Source organism: Haematobia irritans, chromosome 1 (assembly GCF_050003625.1).
Source record: "Haematobia irritans isolate KBUSLIRL chromosome 1, ASM5000362v1, whole genome shotgun sequence".
Classification (NCBI taxonomy): domain Eukaryota; kingdom Metazoa; phylum Arthropoda; class Insecta; order Diptera; family Muscidae; genus Haematobia; species Haematobia irritans.
This window is the reverse complement of record NC_134397.1, coordinates 60,589,206-60,607,641: the sequence shown is the minus strand read 5'-3', so window position 1 is coordinate 60,607,641 and position 18,436 is coordinate 60,589,206. Positions and strand designations below refer to the sequence as shown.

At 29.0% G+C, this 18,436-nt stretch overlaps 1 protein-coding gene across 1 annotated transcript in view; it reads right to left on the bottom strand.

Moving 5' to 3' along the window:
* Fbxl7 (F-box and leucine-rich repeat protein 7) overlaps nt 1-18,436 on the bottom strand; it is a 213,706-nt gene that overhangs the window by 39,123 nt on the left and 156,147 nt on the right. The gene's annotated exons all lie outside the window — the stretch shown is intronic.

Genomic DNA, 18,436 nt, shown 5'->3' with positions numbered 1-18,436 from the left:
AAACATTTGAGAAAATTCTCTATAGAAATAAAATTTTGAGAAAATTTTCTAAAGAAATAAACATTTGAGAAAATTTTCTATAGAAATAAAATTTTTACAAAATGTTCTATAGATATAACATTTTTACCAAATGTTCTGTAGAAATAAAATTTTGAGACAATTTTCTATAGAAATCAAATTTTGACAAAATTTTCTATAGAAACAAAATTTTGAGAAAGTTTTCTAAGGAGATAAAAACTTGAGAAAATTTTCTATAGAAATAAAATTTTTACAAAATGTTCCATAGAAATAAAATTTAAAATAAACAATTTTCTATAGAAATAAAAATTTGAGAAAATTTTCTATAGAAATAAAATTTTGAGAAAATTTTCTATAGAAATAAAAATTTGAGAAATTTTTCTATAGAAATAAAATTTTTACAATATGTTCTATAGAAATAAAATTTTGAGAAAATTTTTTAAAGAAATAAAAATTTGAGAAAATTTTCTATAGAAATAAAATTTTTACCAAATGTTCTATAGAAATAAAATTTTGAGAAAATTTTCTAAAGAAATAACAATTTCAGAAAATTTTCTATAGAAATAAAATTTTTCCAAAATGTTCTGTAGAAATAAAATTTTGAGACAATTTTCTATAGAAATAAAATTTTTATAGAACTAAAATTTTGAGAAACTGTTTTAAAGAAATAAAAACTTGAGAACATTTTCTAAAGAAATAAAAATTTGAGAAAATTTTCTAGAGAAATAAAATTTTTCCAAAATGTTCTGTAGAAATAAAATTTTGAGACAATTTTCTATAGAAATAAAATTTTGACAAAATTTTTATAGAACTAAAATTTTGAGAAAATTTTCTAAAGAAATAAAATTTTGAGAAAATTTTCTATAGAAATAAAATTTTTTCAAAATGTTCTGTAGAAATAAAATTTTGAAACAATTTTCTATAGAAATAAAAATTTGACAAAATTTTCTATAGAAATAATTTTTTTTCAAAATATCTAAAGAAATAAAATTTTGACAAAATTTCCTATAGAAATGAAATTTTGACTAAAGTTTCTATAGAAATAAAAATTTCAACAGAAATTAAATTTACAAAAAAAAAATCCTGTGGAAATCAATAAAAAAATTTACAAAAATAAATTTTTGACCAATTTTTTGACCAATACAATTTTGAAAAATTTTTACAGAAATATCATTTTGAAAAAATTTTCTATAAACTCTATATCTTTAAAAATTTTAATTTTAGTATTATTTCAAACACAAAAAATTGTCGTTGATAGGAGGTGACATACTTTCATTCGAAGAAAATAAAATTTTTTCATACTAACCACAAAAAATTGATCAAAAATAATTTTTTTTTTTTAATTTGGTAGATGTATGGTAAAATTTTCTTCAAAGTTTGGTAGATTATTTTAGCTCGATTGGCAACGGTGATAGGGATGCGGAAAAGCTCAATATATGGTGCCATATGAGTTAAATCAAACAGAATCTCGTGGACCATCTGTAAATGGCAACAAAATCAGCCTATAGGTGACTGGTGATATAGGTCACAACAAAGTGTGCCGGGGTGATCCAGACAAGAAAATGTTTGGAAAACTACTAAAGGAGAGTAGGACAACGGTCAGGAAAGTCGTGATCGTGACTGGCGACAACGTCAAGCGATAAAGGTCACAACGAGGTGAGCCAGAGAAAAACAGACCCAGACAAGAAAAAGTTTGAAGAACTACTCAAGGAGAGTAAGCAAACAGTCAGAAGGGCCATGGGAATAATGACCGGACACCTAGAATTGAAAGCACATCTGTGCCGAATAAGATCAGCAGAGGCACGTAGGGCGGGTTTTAGGGATGATGAGACCCTGTAGCACTACCTTTGTCTTTGCCCTGCTTTTACTAGGCAAAGAGTTAACCAGATCGACGAAGAGGCGATTCGGTACCTGTCCCTGATTGGAAACAGGGACAAATGAGGGAATTCGTTAGGGACACAAAGTTTTTGGAACAAAAGAATGCTACGATGGAAAGAAGAAGATAAAGCGCACAACAAGTCAAATACCGGCTAACCTAAAAGATTTAGGTACGAACAATTTGGATTGTTTCGAAAAATTGATTTTGTAGAAAACCACTGAGAATTAAAAGCTGAAATTTCCCCAGGACCATGGCTTTTTTTGAAAATATATTAACCGCAGCTACACGGACGAAAAATATTGTTTTTCATATGTTTAGGTGTAAAAATTATATGTTTGGAACTCAAATTTTTTAACACAATATTTTCAAGTGCAAGCATATAATGTTCATAAACTAGCATAACATGTTTGGGATATATATGTTAATATGTTAGAACATATTATGTTTGGGACATAAAATGTTTGTAAATATAATATGCTTAGATGCAAACATATAGTAATTTAGAAATAAATATAAACATATATGTGTTTAGAAAGAGAGACCTAGAGAGTAGACTGCAAGTAAAATAATGGAAGTAACCAATTGGCGCCTTAAAAATATATCCACACAAAGAAAATTTCATTAAAATTTTTTTCTACCAGTGTGAAACATAATATGTTTGAACAATACAAACAATATTTTGTTTGGACCAATCCTGAAAATATATATGCTTGAAGCAAAATGTGTTTGGGGAATATGTTACAGAAGCGATTATTTTGAGGGTGTAGAGATATGTGGTGGGACATATGGCAATGGTAGGAAAGTTATATCTCCATGAAAATGATCCCCAAAACCTAAATGAAATATGACCCTAAAAAATTATATGGAAAACAACAACAACAAATATTTATGATCTATTGGTGATTAACTTCATTTTATTTTTGGGGTCAATTCGCATTATGAAAATAAACCCCAATATTTCAAATGAAATAAAAACGCAAATTCCTTCTTTGGGATTATGCTTCGTTTTTAAATGGGGCATACTTTCGTATTCGGGGATTTGACAATGGTGTCAACTACACACAATTTTGTTGTTCTAAATAGCATTTTATCGCACCAGATTTGGTTTTGCTTGGCCAACCTTGGGCCGGGGTTTAAGACTATATCCTATGGACAGAGTCTAACGTGTGGCAATTCGATTCAAAAGAGATTCGTATGCAGTACAACTTCATATTTTTTTCCATCAGTTGGGCTTAATTTGCATATGGTATTTTAAATCAAAAGAGAATATGAGCGCTAATTTTATTTTGTGGTTGGTTTCACACTTCAGTTACATTTGGTTGGGTCTGATTTTCATCGGGTTCATATTTAATATGAAATGTCGGCCCACATTTGTAGCCCTGTTTAATTTGGGTTTTGGGGCTCATTTTCCAGGAGCCCATTCATACCGTCTTCTGAAATGGGTAATCCTACCAGCAGGACTTAGTGTATAGTGCCTATCGAATATGGTAAGGTATATGTCAAGAATTGATTTTTAAGACACCAAATACGATCCATTAGTTTCTGTATTTCTATTTGTAAATTTCTGGAGTGGATCAGTTGCCATACCTCAAGAATGAAGCTACCCTCTAAAATTTATGACACAACTTTAGAATGTTTCCTCCTTTGGTAAATGGGAGAGTAGGCCACATACTGGCAACATAACTACCACACAAATCTATAGACCTAGAGAAGCCTTTTCAATCAAAAGAAATTCCCAATAGAGATTTGAATTTGGCAGTACTCCAGCTTCTCATCAGTATGATTAAAAAAAATGCAAATGTAAATATGAGAAAAATCAAAGCAGAAAAATTTTATACTAGATTCCTGGCCAACTACGGAACCGGACTGGTAAAACTTTATTCTAGAATTATTGATTTTGGTATACCCAGATGTGCTAGTTAAAATGTGACCAATTTCATACTGGAGTTTTGGCCTGGAGCAGTGGGCATGTTGTTGGAACGGATTATCATGTCGATATGAAGTTATAAAGTCCTAGGACGTTTCTTTGAGGATTGGTGTCACTATATTTCGGAAGTGAGTTTGACATAATAAGATACGCCTATTGAAGTATGACAAATTTCGTACCGGATTTTTGGACCATATCTTTAGTTTAGATTTTGTGGCTGTCCGATCTTTCAGACTCGCTTAGACTTTTCTGTCCATTGTCCATCTTTGGCATGGATTATTCTGCCAACATTGTATAACCACTGTTCCAAAGTCCTACAAAGCACCTTTCCGGATTGGTGTAACTTTATACAATAATTGATTTTGGTATACCATTTAATTTGTGACCGAAACTGTCACATTCCTCATCAGAAAATAAAAGTTTTCTATAGAAATAAAATTTTGAGAACAATTTTCTATAGAAATAAAATTTTGAGAAAATTTTCTTCAGAAATGACATTTTGTGAAAAGTTTCTATAGATATACAATTATGAGATATTTTCTGTAGAAAAAAATTTTTGGAGAATATTTTCTATAGAAATAAACGTTTGAGAAAATTTGCTATAGAAATAAAATTTTGAGAAAATTTTCTATAGAAATAAAATTTTGAGAAAATTTTCTATAGAAATATAATTTTGAGAACATTTTCTATGGAAATAAAATTTTGGAAAAATTGCCTATAGAAATAAAATTTTTACAAAAATTTCTATAGAAATAAAATTTTGAGAAAATTTACAATAGAAATAAAATTTTCAGAAAATTTGCCATAGAAATAAAATTTTGAAAAACAAATTCTATAGAAAAAAAATTTGAAAAATTGTCTATAGAAACAAAATTTTGAAAAAAAGTTTGTAGAAATAAAATTTTGAGAAAATTTTCTACAGAAATGAAATTTTGAGAAAAGTTTCTATACATATAAAATTTTGAGACATTTTTTGTAAAAAAAATTTTTTTTTGAGAAAAATTTCTATAGAAATAAAATTTTGAGAAAATTTGCTATAGAAATAAAATTTTGAAAAAATTTTGTATAGAAATACAATTTTGAGAAAATTTTCTATAGGAATAAAATTTTGACAAAATTTTGCTTAGAAATAAAATGTTGACAAAATTTTCTACACACGTTTTTTCGGAAATATTTTTTTTTGTGAAATAAAATTTTAGAAAAATTTCCTATAGAAATAAAATTTTAAGAAAATTTTCTATACAAATAAAATTTTGAGAAATTTTCTATACAAATAAAATTTAACAATATGTTCTATAGGAATAAATTTTTGACAACATGTTCTATAGGAATAAATTTTTGATAAAATTCTCTGTAGAAATAAAATTTTGAGAAAATTTGCTATAGAAATAAAATTTTGAAAAAATTTTCTATAGAAATAAAATTTTGAGAAAATTTTCTATAGGAATAAAATTTTGTCAAAATTTTCCTTAGAAATAAAATGTTGACAAAATTTTCTACACATTTTTTTTGAAATACATTTTTTTTTTTAAATAAAATTTCGGAAAAATTTCCTATAGAAATAAAATTTTGAGAAAATTTGCTATAGAAATAAAATTTTGAGAAAATTTGCCATAGAAATAAAATTTTGAAAAAAATTTCTATAGAAATAGCAATACAATTTTGAGAACATTTTCTATGGAAATAAAATTTTGAGAAAATTTGCTATAGAAATAAAATTTTGAGAAAATTTTCTATAGAAATAAAATTTTGAGAAAATTTACAATAGAAATAAAATTTTGAGAAAATTTGACATAGAAATAAAATTTTGAAAAAAAATTCTATAGAAATAAAATTTTGAAAAAAATTTTCTATAGAAATAAATTTTTGAAAAAAATATTTGTAGAAATAAAATTTTGAGAAAATTCTCTACAGAAATGAAATTTTGAGAAAAGTTTCTATAGATATACAATTTTGAGACATTTTCTGTAGAAAAAAAATTGTTTGATAAAATTTTCTATAGAAATAAAATTTTGAGAAAATTTGCTATAGAAATAAAATTTTGAGAAAATTTTCTATAGAATAAAATTTTGAGAAAATTTTATATAGGAATAAAATTTTGACAAAATTTTCCTTAGAAATAAAATGTTGACAAAATTTTCTACATAATTTTTTTTTTTTGAAATACAATTTTTTTTTATATAAAATTGTGGAAAAATTTCCAATTGAAATAAAATTTTGAGAAAATTTTCTATAGAAATAAAATTTTGAGAAAATTTTCTATAGAAATAAAATATTGGGACATTTTTCTATAGAAACAAAATTTTGAGAAATTTTTCTATATAAATAACATTTTGACAAAATTTTCTATAGAAATAAAATTTTGAGAAATTTTTCTACATAAATAAAATTTTTACAAAATTTTCTATAGGAAATATTTGATAAAATTTCCTATAGAAATAAAATTTTGAGAACATTTTCTATAGAAATAAAATTTTGAGAAATTTTCTATATAAATAAAATTTTGACAACATTTTCTATAGGAATACATTTTTGATAAAATTCTCTATAGAAATAAAATTTTGAGAAAATTTTCTATAGAAATAAAATATTGAGACATTTTTCTATAGAAACAAAATTTTTTATAGAATTAAATTTTGAGAAAATTTTCTATAGAAATAAAATTTTGAGAAATTTTTCTATATGAATAACATTTTGGCAAAATTTTCTATAGAAATAAATTTTTGAAAAAATTCTCTATAGAAATAAACTTTTGAGAAAATTTTTCTATAGAAATAAAATATTGAAACATTTTTCTATATAAATAAAATTTTGACAAAATTTTCTATAGAATAAAATTTTGAGAAAATTTTCAGTAGAAATAATATTGAGACATTTTTCTATAGAAACAAAATTTTGAGAAAATTTTTTATAAAATTAAATTTTGAGAAAATTTCTTATAGAAATAAAATTTTGAGAAATTTTCTATATAAATAAAATTTGACAACAGTTTCTATAGGAATACATTTTTGATAAAATTCTCTATAGGAATAAAATTTTGAGAAAATTTTCTATAGAAATAAAATATTGAGACATTTTTCTATAGAAACAAAATTTTTTATAGAATTAAATTTTGAGAAATTTTTCTATATAAATAACATTTTGGCAAAATCTTCTATAGAAATAAATTTTTGATAAAATTTTCTATAGAAATAAACTTTTGAGAAAATTTTCTGTAGAAGTAAAATATTGAAACATTTTTCTATATAAATAAAATTTTGACAAAATTTTCTATAGAAATAAAATTTTGAGAAAATTTTCAGTAGAAATAGTATTGAGACATTTTTCTATAGAAACAAAATTTTGAGAAAATTTTTTATAAAATTAAATTTTGAGAAAATTTCTTATAGAAATAAAATTTTGAGAAATTTTCTATATAAATAAAATTTGACAACATTTTCTATAGGAATACATTTTTGATAAAATTCTCTATAGAAATAAAATTTTGAGAAATTTTTCTACATAAATAAAATTTTTACAGAATTTTCTACAGGAATAAATATTTGATAAAATTTCCTATAGAAATAAAATTTTGAGAACATTTTCTATAGAAATAAAATTGTGAGAAATTTTCTATATAAATAAAATTTTGACAACATTTTCTATAGGAATAAATTTTTGATAAAATTCTCTATAGAAATAACATTTTGAGAAAATTTTCTATAGAAATAAAATATTGAGACATTTTTCTATAGAAACAAAATTTTTTATAGAATTAAATTTTGAGAAAATTTTTTATAGAAATAAAATTTTGAGAAATTTTTCTATATAAATAACATTTTGGCAAAATTTTCTATAGAAATAAATTTTTGATAAAATTCTCTATAGAAATAAACTTTTGAGAAAATTTTCTATAAAAATAAAATATTGAAACATTTTTCTATAGAAACAAAATTTTTTATAGAATTAAATTTTGAGAAAGTTTTCTATAGAAATAAAATTTTGAGAAATTTTTCTATATAAATAACATTTTGGCAAAATTTTCTATAGAAATAAATTTTTGATAAAATTCTCTATAGAAATAAACTTTTGAGAAAATTTTCTATAAAAATAAAATATTGAAACATTTTTCTATATAAATAAAATTTTGACAAAATTTTCTATAGAAATAAAATTTTGAGAAAATTTTCAGTAGAAATAATATTGAGACATTTTTCTATAGAAACAAAATTTTGAGAAAATTTTTTATAAAATTAAATTTTGAGAAAATTTCTTATAGAAATAAAATTTTGAGAAATTTTCTATACAAATAAAATTTGACAACATTTTCTATAGGAATACATTTTTGATAAAGTTCTCTATAGAAATAAAATTTTGAAATAAATTTTGACAAAATGTTCTATAGAAATAAAATTTTGAGAAATTTTTCTATATAAATAAAATTGTGACAAAATTTTCTATAGAAATAAAATTTTGAGAAATTTTTTTTTTTTTGATAACATTTTCTTTTGAAATAAAATTTTGAGAAAATTTTCTATAGGAATAAATTTTTGATAAAATTCTCTATAGAAATAAAATGTTGAAAAAATTTTCTATAGAAATACAATTTTGAGAAATTTTTCTATATAAATAACATTTTGACAAAATGTTCTATAGAAATAAAATTTTGAGATAAAATTTCTATATAAATAAAGTTTTGAGAAAATTGTCTATATAAGTAAATGTAGACGAATTTTTTCTATATAAAATTTTATATAAATTCAATATCTTTTAAAATTAAATTTTCATGCTAGGTTATTCTAAAAAAATCCTGTTTGTAGAAGTAGTAGTTTTCCCTTGTTGGTGCAAGCTAAAATCAAAATGTGTAAAATTGTGGCTAATAGAATATATATTAATGCAAATACTGAAATAAACTTCTAAAATAAAATAATAAAAGAAGAAAAAATCACATTTTTTAATACTAAGCATAATAATTTGATCAAAAACTTTTTTTTTTTTAAATTTGGTAGACTTATGTTAAAATTTCCTTTAAATTTTGGTAGATTATTTTTGGCACGAATGGCAAGCATGATCATAGTACCACCTCCAAAAGCATCCAATTTTGTCAAAATTTTTTTATTTTGACCCAAGTAATAAAATTTCCGAGTGTATGTTTATGCTCGTATTGGTGTGAGAATGCAACCAACCGTGCCTCGCTTATGCTTAAATATTTTAATATATGGACATGTGTAAGCATGCCGGAAAGCCGTTGCCAATGCTATAGAAAGACGCCTATTTGTGGCATTTAATGCCTCTGGAGTTAAATAATAAAGCAAACCAACAACGCACATACTTCATCTCCGGTAAAGTCAAAGCCACAAACTAAAACAGGCAGCTACGCAAGAACTACGGAACACAATTTAATAAGCGTATTATACTAAAGGGTGATTCTTTTGAGGTTAGGATTTTCATGCATTAGTATTTGACAGATCACGTGGGATTTCAGACATGGTGTCAAAGAGAAAGATGCTCAGTATGCTTTGACATTTCATCATGAATAGACTTACTAACGAGCAACGCTTGCAAATCATTGAATTTTATTACCAAAATCAGTGGCAGAAAATCCGCTTTTTTATCGACAAATTTTGTTCAGCGATGAGGCTCATTTCTGGTTGAATGGCTACGTAAATAAGCAAAATTGCCGCATTTGGAGTGAAGAGCAACCAGAAGCCGTTCAAGAACTACCCATGCATCCCGAAAAATGCACTGTTTGGTGTGGTTTGTACGCTGGTGGAATCATTGGACCGTATTTTTTCAAAGATGCTGTTGGACGCAACGTTACGGTGAATGGCGATCGCTATCGTTCGATGCTAACAAACTTTTTGTTGCCAAAAATGGAAGAACTGAACTTGGTTGACATGTGGTTTCACCAAGATGGCGCTACATGCCACACAGCTCGCGATTCTATGGCCATTTTGAGGGAAAACTTCGGAGAACAATTCATCTCAAGAAATGGACCGGTAAGTTGGCCACCAAGATCATGCGATTTGACGCCTTTAGACTATTTTTTGTGGGGCTACGTCAAGTCTAAAGTCTACAGAAATAAGCCAGCAACTATTCCAGCTTTGGAAGACAACATTTCCGAAGAAATTCGGGCTATTCTGGCCGAAATGCTCGAAAAAGTTGCCAAAAATTGGACTTTCCGAATGGACCACCTAAGACGCAGCCGCGGTCAACATTTAAATGAAATTATCTTCAAAAAGTAAATGTCATGGACCAATCTAACGTTTCAAATAAAGAACCGATGAGATTTTGCAAATTTTATGCGTTTTTTTTTTTTTTTAAAGTTATCAAGCTCTTAACAAATCACACTTTATAAACCCTATCGATGAACAAGGAGGAGGTGGCATCGCTAGACTAAAAGCAAAACAAAATCTCAAGAAGATAAAAAAAAAACTATCCATAGCAGCAATGGAATAGAAGAACTAACTTTAATGGTCTTCAAACGAAAAAGAAAAACTCCAAGAAATCTAAAAAAGTTATACGAGTACTCTCTATATTGAATTATGGGTAACAGGTTATATTAGAAATTTCTAGTGAAACCCTTCAAGGAATATTTGTTGAAATAGTTTCTTCCTATGGAATTTTTTTTTAACTATTCATGGATATTGTAATGCACATCGATAGCTGATAAGGAACTATGCATATTGGTTTATAGAAAAAATAAAAATGAGCTTATGAAGAATTTGAAAAGAAGTAAACATGTGAGTGGCCGCGCACCATGTTTTGCAGCTACTAGAAATAACCGAACATAATGTAGAAATAGGCAAGAGAGTTTAAACTTAACCATGTCCTTGCAGGATAATATATCTGATTGGTAAGTCGTGAACAAACGTATTTTCTTATGGTATGGTCACACTGGGCGAATATTTGACTAACATGAGAGTCAGGGTCGGTTCTATGTTGGCTTGATATACAGTTGTTTTGATAATGTGGTTTGGTTTCCATCTTAAATCTATTGCATTGCCATCAACCCATCCGTCCATATCAAATCTGTTGCATTTCAATGCTATTCGGAACAAAAAAGGGTGTAAAGTTGCCACATTGTTCAAATCACAAAACCAAGTATATACGGCCGTAAGTTCGGCCAGGACGAATCTTAAATATGTACCCTCAACCATGGATTGCGTAGAAACTTCTACGAAAGACTGTCATCTACAATAGAATTACTTGGGTTGTGGCATATTAAAACTTTTTAACATCGTTTTCAGAATTGAAATATGTGGGTCGCTTATATGGGGGCTATAACCAATTATGAACTTGATATGGACCAATTTTTGTGTGATTGGGGATCGATTTATCTGAGGACTATATATAACTATAGACCGATATGGACCTAGTTAGGCATGGTGTATAACGGCCATATACTAGCACAATGTACCAAATTTCAACTGACTCGGATGAAATTTGCTCCTCCAAGAGGCTCCAAAACCAAATCTCGGGATCGGTTTATATGGGGGCTATATATAATTATGGACTGATATGAACCAATTCCTGCATGGTTGTTGGATACCATATACTAACATCACGTACCAAATTTCAACCGAATCGGATGAATTTTGCTCTTCCAAGGGGCTCCGGAGGTCAAATCTGGGGATCGGTTTATATGGAGGCTATACATAATTATGGACCGATTTCGACAAATTTTTGCATGGGTGTTTGAGGCCATATATTAACACCACGTACAAAATTTCAACTGAATCAGATGAATTTTGGTCTTCCAAGAGGCTCCGGAGTTCAAATCTGGTGATCGGTTTATGAAGGGGCTATATATAAGTATGGACCGATTTCGACCAACTTTTGCATGGGTGTTTGAGGCCATATATTAACACCATGTACCAAATTTCAGCCGGATCGGATTAAATATGCTTCTCTTAGAGGCTCCGCAAGCCAAATCGGGGGATCGGTTTATATGGGGGCTATATATAATTATTGACCGATGTGGACCAATTTTTGCATAGTTATTAGAGCCCATATACTTACACTATGTACCAAATTTCAGCCGGATCGGATGAAATTTGCTTCTTTTAGAGTCCCCGCAAGCCAAATTTGGGGGTCCGTTTATATGGGGGCTATACGTAAAAGTGGACCGATATGGCCCATTTGCAATACCATCCGACCTACATCAATAAGAACTACTTGTGCCAAGTTTCAAGTCGATAGCTTGTTTCGTTCGGAAGTTAGCGTGATTTCAACAGACGGACGGACATGCTCAGATCGACTCAGAATTTCACCACGACCCAGAATATATATACTTTATGGGGACTTAGAGCAATATTTCGATGTGTTACGAACGGAATGACAAAGTTAATATACCCCCATCCTATGGTGGAGGGTATAAAAAAAAAAACGAAAATATGCCCAACTTGAAAACGAATCACAATCCCAAAAAGAAATTTGGGGTTAATTTTCCTTTGAAATATTGGGGTTTATTTTATATGCAAATGAGGCTCAACAATTAAATGAAGTTGTATTCCAGAAAACTTAAAAATTTAGTGTTGTTGTTTTCTATATAATTTTTGGTCTTACTTCATTCAGGATTTGGGGCTTATTTCCATGGTGGCCATATTCAAAGCGCCTCTTTTGTTATTCCAAATAGCATTTTATTGCAACAGAGTTGTTTACTGAAGGCCAACCAAGGCCTTCAGACTTTCTCCTATGGTCGTAATCTTAATTGGGCTATTGCATTCACATAGTGATATGGATGGCGAGGTTTAAGACTCCTTCCTATGGATAGATCGTGGTCAGGGCTCAAGGGTTTGCCTAATGGGCTAACCTGATTGCACACAATTTTTTTTCTGATTCAATCACCAAATTAATTGATCCAATTAATTTTTTAATTGAAATGTCTTCCATCACGAAAATGATAGTATCAATCACAGTTTTAATTGGGCATAGAAAAGATTCTTGATTAAAAAATTAATTGATTTTTTCAGCAAATTTCAATTAATTTTTTAATTGATTCAATTAAAAATTTAATTGATGTTGATTGCGAAACTCAATTAATTTATTAATTAAAAAGGTCACTATTTTCAATTGCTTTCTGAATTGGCTTAGAGTTTTTATTTGGATTAACAAATGATTGTTTGAAATACATTTTTAATTAAAAATTTAAAAAATAAATCAGCACGGTTTTTAACTGAATTAGTCTTCTGAATTTGATTAAAAAGATAATTGTATCAATTAATTTTTTAATTAAAAATTTTTAATTTTTCAATCATTGACTTAATTAACGTAATGTTTCTATCATGATTAAAAAGTTAATTGTATCAATTAATTTATTAATTGGAAAAATTTTCAACTTCAATTAACTTTTTAATTGGAAATATTTTGGTTATATTTTTTTCTGTGCATGCAGAGCGATATAAGTGGCCGGCCTTCAGAGGGGCTGTAACTTTTTCTCCTATGGACAATTTTCAAAGTGGAATACCACAATTCCAAAGTGATATAAGTGGGCGGCCTCTGACAGAGGTTGAGGACTTTATCCTATGGAGTAAAGGTTCAAAGTAAGCTAACGCGAATATAAAGAGACTTTGGGGCGAATTTTCCTGGATGGTCATTTTGATTTTTTTATTTTTTTTATAAACTAGTTTTTTGGAAATGAAGACATATTTATTTTTAATTTGAAAGGTCTTTTATGCTTTGGACGATTTGCTACACGGATGAAAAAGACTGTTTTTCATATGTTTGGCTATAAACATTATATGTTTGGAACACAAATTTTTAAACACAATATTTTTGAGTGCAAGCATATAATGTTCATAAACTAGCATAACATGTTTGGGACATATATGTTAATATGTTAGAACATATTATGTTTGGGACATAAAATGTTTGTAAATATAATATGCTTGGATGCAAACATATATTAATTTAGAAATAGCCTATAAACATATATGTGTTTAGTAGCTTGGAGCGCTATTTAACAGGGAGCGATATTGAATTAAGTTGGTGGTTGTTGCTTGTTATTACAAAATTAACATTTTATTTTTCCTTGGGCAATTGATCAGCTACTTCTTTGATCCTTACAAACTGTGTGGTCCGCTGTTCGAATCCCCGTCCGACAAAAGGTAAAATTAAAATAAAAAAAACATACAATTGAATAATTTCTTCTACAATGTTTGTATTACAGAAAAAGGTGCTAAGAACTAAAAAATCTCGTGGAAGTGAGAAAGATGTGGGGGAATATACAATTGGGCAGAAACAAAATTTTGAGCATTCAGGTCGAAAACCTATGTTGTTAGCACTTATATTACCTGTTTATTTTCATAATTCATTATGATTGTAAATATATAAATAAATAAATAAAATTTCGAGTACAATATTGTTTGGGAGAATTTTTTTAAGCATATAATATTTTTGGGTGCAAAATGGTTCCAAACATATTATATGGTCACATAATAACATATTGTTTTTTGGAAGACAACATTATTGAATTTGGATGCAAAAATACAAAATGTTTGGAACTTAGACTACCCAAACATATATTGTTTAGACCAATATGCTTTCAAACATATTATATATTGGAAGAGATCAAACATATAAATGTTTGGGCAATACCCAAAAATATATATGCTTGAAGCAAAATATGTTTGGGAGTATATGTTACAGAAGCGATTTTTTGTGAGCGTGTAGCCTTTGAAAAGTCTTTTATGATTTGAAGTGTTAAACAGGCATTCTTGAATTGTTTTTTTTTTTTTTTGGGGTACGATGACTGCTGGAACATATTATGATAATACTTTATGTTCCACTGTAAATATGACATTTAATTAAATTTGACAATTCTCAAATTTTGTTATTATTTAGATTTTCTTTATTTTTGTCTGTTTTCGTTTCGTTTTCCTTTCTAGAATGAAATTCATTCAAAAAATTACCCAAAACTTTCCATTCCCGCCATGATCAAAACCAATGAAATAGCCTATGAGAAAAAGGAACAATTGGAATATACTCTACTAAAAAAATCCCACAAACTTAAACGCATTCAAAGAAAATTGCGAAAAACTATTTTGCTATGCAGTAGAATTCTAAAACAAATACGCAACATTCGCAAAGAGCTTAAGAGAAAATTACGATTGAAGAGAAGGCTAGAGGAAAAGATTAGAATAATGAAGGAGAAAAATGCGAAAAGACGTAAACGTCGTGAAAAAGAGAGACAAATTAGAATCTCAATAAAAGCAGAACGCTTTGAAAGGCTTAAACGCATGGCCGAATTAAGCCAGGATGATAAAGAAATCTACGAAGAGGAATTAAAAGCTAAAAAACGAAAAAGAAAATTCCATAAGGAAAGATTTAAACGAGAAGAAGGATCCGAGAAAAAGTTGAAACGTAAAATACAAAAATCTAAAGGGGAATATTCGGCGTTAGGGAGAGATGTAAGCTCTTTGAAAGACAGTTTGGATAAATTTCAAGATAAAAGTGAATTATTAAAAAAGAGAGCCAAGAAATTTAAGAGAAAAGCTTCCAAACTTCAAAACGATTTAAAAAATCAAAAAGAAACTACCGAAAGCTTTACAAAGGCTAGCAAATCGTCCTTGAGTTCTTCCCGGAGGGGGGCAAATAAGGAAAAGGTGCGATTGCAAAAACCCAATCGAAATGGTCTCCTTCTAAGATCATCTAAATCCAAGACAGATGATAAATTTGTCTTATTAAACAGTTCAAAGGGACGAAAGTCTTCCAATTCGATTGTGAACGAAAATAAAGATCACCACCATCTCATATCCAAAAGGGATAATAGAATCTTTCATAAATCTTTCAAACGGCAGTTGGGGAATAAAAGTCAAAAAAGTAGATCTACTTCATTAAGTGAAAATACAGTATCCTTGTCATCTATAATTAGGGGTAGACGAGAAAAATGTTCAAAGCGAAAATCTACAAAGAAAAGCCCCAGAAATAGGCCAAACGAAGATGAAGAGAAAAGGTTCTCAGAAATATCTTCTCACTATGAGAAAGAGCACGATAAAGCCATTTCCCCACAAAAACAGCATCACAAAGTTTACGATGAAACTTTCTTCAAAAAATTAGTTAAAACACAATCACAATTTATAAGAGAACATTTGCATACACAGAGAAAACTGAAACAGGAGCAACTGGAAAAACAGAAAAAAGACGCCGAAGAAGAAGATCGACGTAGGAGGCATCATGAAATGGAGGTCAAAAAGAAACGTTTGTCTGATTTAAGTCATGACAAAGAATTGGATAGATTAGTTCAGGCTGGCCTTAAAAGTCAATTTCATTTCCATGATGTCATATCTGCCAAGACACCCATAGTCAATGAAGAGATTCTAAAATTGGCTGATAAAGGTGCAAGAATTAGTATACACGATTTAGTACCATCGAATAAAACCTTACAATGGCAACAAGAAACTATTTCAGCAACTACTTCAGCTCTATCGAAATCTTCCATGGCCAAAACCCAAAACAAGAAATCGAAAAAATCATTAAAGAAAAGTTTCTCCAAATTTAAAAAAGGTAAAACGAAGAGTCAACTGAAAATTACTTCGAGTCAACAAGATTCCGATGAATCCTACAATGAAATGGAATCAGAGGTAACTGTAAGCAATCTCCTAGATCTTGAAGAGAAAGTAAACGAAGACCATGTGGCCTTGGAGCCGCCACCAGATCAGTTGTTAGAGGCAAGCCAAACAAAGACTTTAATTAAAAAGAAAGCTAAACGAAAATTTCCCAAGCGTAAACGAAAAATTCTTGAAGTATTAAGTGCAAAAGGATATGCCTCGGACACCATGTTGGTGTGTAGTCCTTGTGGTATGACCTATTTGGAGTCAGATGGATGTTGTTGTACTTTTAAACCAAAACAATATGGAGATGGATAATGTATTGGTGAATACGAGGAAAAATAATAAATAAATAAATGTGTTATTTAATTTAATCTTTGTTAAATTTTATTAAACATACGAGTAGACGTTCGTAGAAATCACACGATTGAATCATGTGCAATGAAGGCCACATGAAATCAATGGTCAACTACAATTAAAATTATATACTATCACACGCACAGAAAACCCATGTTTGGACATGTTTGCCGCATCCATTTAATTGCCGCGAAAACCATGTATTTTGTCTTTGTTAAAATATTTTTCGAGCGAAGAAAAATATATGGTGGCAATAAGCATTTGAATGGTTCTCAAATACCGCAAACATGTTCTATCATTTAAATGATAGAATTTGAGACCATTAAATGGTTGGGAAAATCATGTAACTGGCCATTCAATTTTTTTTTTACTTTTTTACAGGGAAAAAAATATTTTTATAGGTTAAGTATATACATGTCTAGAACCATTACATGGTCATAAAGACCATTTGCATTTTTTTTTCGTGACCATTTAATTTTTTAACTTTTTTGCAGCGAAAATAATTTTATAAAAACATTGAGCAGGTACACACGATTTTCATTTTGCGCGTCAGTCGTGTGTTGATTGTTTCTTGGAATGGACGGAGAATACGGATTTACTGTTTTGTGTTAATTTATTTATTCAGAAGTGGCACTTGGTTTTATGTGAAGACAAAAAAGGAAAGTGTAATTGAAACAAGTACATACGGCCGTAAGTTCGGCCAGGCCGAATCTTATGTACCCTCCACCATGGATTGCGTAGAAACTTCTACGAAAGACTGTCATCCACAATCGAAATACTTGCGTTGTGGTATCTTAAAACTTCTTAACATCGTTTTCTAAATTGTGAGTTAGTCCATACGTGGTATATATTAGACAAAAAAGTTATGTATAGTTAAGTCTACAAATAATTACGAATCGATATGGACTTTTGCACGATACGTAGAGAGCCAGAATTGAAATATGGGGGTCGCTTATGTGGGGGCTATATACAATTATGAACTTGATATGGACCAATTTTTGTGTGATTGGGGATCGATTTATCTGAGGGCTATATATAACTATAGAGCGATATGGACCTAGTTAGCACAATGTACCAAATTTCAACTGACTCGAATGAAATTTGCTCCTCCAAGAGGCTCCAAAACCAAATCTCGGGATCGGTTTATATGGGGACTATATATGATTATGGACTGATATGAACCAATTCCTGCATGGTTGTTGGATACAGTATACTAACATCACGTACCAATTTTCAACCGAATCGGATGAATTTTGCTCTTCCAAGGGGTTCCGGATGTCAAATCTGTGGATCGGTTTATATGGGGGCTATATATAATTATTGACCGATTTCGACCAATTTGTGCATGGGTGTTTGAGGCCATATACTAACACCACGTTCCAAATTTCAACTGAATCAGATGAATTTTGGTCTTCCTAGAGGCTCCGGAGGTCAAATCTGGTGATCGGTTTGTGTGGGGGCTATATATAATTATGAACCGATGTGGACCAATTATTGCATGGTCATTAGAGACCATATACTAACACCATGTACCAAATTTCAGCCGGATCGTATGAAATTTGCTTCTCTTAGCGGCACCGCAAGCCAAATCTGGGGATCGGTTTATATGGGGGCTATATATAATTATGGACAAATGTGGACCAATTTTGGCATGATTGTTAGAGACCATATACTAACACCATGTACCAAATTTCAGCCGGATCGAATGAAATTTGCTTCTCTTAG